Raw genomic sequence first — 2,500 nt, forward strand, 5'->3', positions numbered from 1 at the left:
TCTAGCACGGTGTCATTGTTACCAAAATAATGGATAAGGGTAAAATACCCTTACAGTATATGATGATGAGAGATGGACCGGGGTTCCCAGCTATCTACACTAGTGGTAACTCTCAAATAACAAGTGTTGGGTGAACAAATTACAGTTGGGCAATTGATAGGATTGAAATAGCATTAAGACAGAACATCAAGATTATTAATTATGTAGGCATGTTCTCCATATATAGTCATGCGTGCTCGCAATGAGAAACTTGCATAACATCTTTTGTCCTACCAGCCGATGGCAGCCGGGCCTCAAGGGAATCTACTGGCAATTAAGGTACTCTTTTTAATAGAGCACCAGAGCAAAGCATTAACACTTGGTGAAAACATGTGATCCTCATATCTAAGCTTTCCCCTCCGGTTATCCCGATTCTTTGTCACTGCGGGGCCTCGGGTTCCGGACATAGACATGTGCACACAACTTGTAGATACAATCTAAGCGATAATTATAGAGCTCAAATCTAAGATCATGCCACTCGTGCACTAGTGACAAGCATTAAACACAACAAGATTGCAGCAACAATAACTTCACAAACTTATATAGATAGACTAATCATAATGTAACAATCCATCGGATCCCAACAAACACAACACCGATTACATCGGATGGATCTCAATCATGTAAGGCAGCTCATGAGATCATTGTATTGAAGTACATGGGAGAGAGAGTACCAACTAGCTACAGCTAGAACCCGTAGTCCATGGGGGAACTACTCACGGAGCATGATGGAGGCGGTGGCGTCGATGGAGATGACTTCCGGGGGCACTTCCCCGTCCCGGCGGCGTGCCGGAACAGAGATTCTGTCTCCCGAAACGGAGTTTCGCGATGGCGGCGGCGCCCCTGGAGTCTTTCTGGAGTTTCGTCAATTCGTCTCGAGGTTTTAGGTCGCGAGGGACGTTATAGGCGAAGAGGCGGAGTCGGAGGGGCCACGGGCCCCCCTCCCCATAGGCTGGCGCGGCTAGGGGGCCACCCGCGCCGCCATATGGTGTGGGCCCCCTGCTGCCCGCCTCCGACTCTCCTTCGGTGTTCTGGAACCTTCCGGGGAAATAAGATATTTGGTCTTTGTTTCGTCGAATTCCGAGAATATTGCCCGAACAGCCTTTCTGGAACCAAAAACAACAGAAAACAGGAACTGACACTTCGGCATCTTGTTAATAGGTTAGTTCCGAAAAATGCATGAAATCATTATAAAGTGTGAGCAAAACATGTAGGTATTGTCATAAAACTAGCATGGAACATCAGAAATTATAGATACGTTGGAGACGTATCATCCATCGACAGTCAACAATATTTTTACCTTGACTCTGTGGTACTAGGCTCCAAGTTTTATTCTGCATGAGAGCATTGAACTCTTAATCCATTGCCCGTCGCCAATTTGAATCATCTAAAGCAGACGGTAAGCTGGTTGGAACTTCAGAAGTAGCGGAAAGGAGCCAGCGGACAGTGCCATCTTTGTACTCCTTCGGTTTGACAATGCCTCTAGACGCGCGTGTAGAGGGACGCACTGGCGGAGGCACAGGCTGAGCTGTAGCAGGAGGCGGTGCAGAAGATCCAGCGGCCTGGCTGGGGCTGTCGGCGGATGCGAGCGGGGATCCGCTCTGGCGTGCTGGCAAGGGTGTGGCTGCGGGCGGTGAGGATTCAGCCGCAGAAGATCCGGACGACGTCGACCCGGCAGGGGACCAGGTGGTTGGTGCGGGGGAGTGCGCCCCTGACGCAGATCTTCTTCATGGAAACCTGCTCGATTTAGATCGGGAAAATCGTACAGATTTTATGAAACCATGTGCGATGGCTCGAATCCATAGTCAATCCTATTTTCGATAGGACCGGTTGACAATTGAATCCAATTTTTCCCATTATTTGACTATCCATAATAGTGCGGAAAGAAAGCCCGGAGGAAGAGTGGCCTTGAGTTTCTCGCCCCTTTGCCTTAGGATTCGTTAATTCTCTTTCTCGATGGGACGGGGAAGGGATATAACTCAGCGGTAGAGTGTCACCTTGACGTGGTGGAAGTCATCGGTTCGAGCCTGATTCAGCCCACCAAGCAAAGCCGGTGGTTTCTTGGTCACGACCAGCTAAAACGAAAGTTCCATTAAAGAGCGTTTCCACGTGGTAGAACCTCCTCGGGGAATATAAGATTTTCATGAGGCTGATCCTGAGCTGCCATCCACGCACGAATACCCTCGTTTAAAAGAATATTTTTGGTGTAGAAAGTCTCAAATTCAGGATCTTCCGCTGCACGGATTTCCTGGGAAACAAAGTCATAGGCACGTAAGTTCAGAGCCAGGCCTACTACGCCAATAGCACTCATCATGAACCTCTTTCACGCTCATGTCACGTCGAGGTACTGCAGAAAAAAGAACTGCAAAATCCGATCCTATTTTTCGTAATCGATTAGTTAACACGGTGGTTAACCGTATTATGGAGCCATATCAAATTGAAAATATCTGAAATCCAATTC

Source organism: Lolium rigidum, chromosome 7 (genome assembly GCF_022539505.1).
Source record: "Lolium rigidum isolate FL_2022 chromosome 7, APGP_CSIRO_Lrig_0.1, whole genome shotgun sequence".
In the NCBI taxonomy this organism is placed as follows: domain Eukaryota; kingdom Viridiplantae; phylum Streptophyta; class Magnoliopsida; order Poales; family Poaceae; genus Lolium; species Lolium rigidum.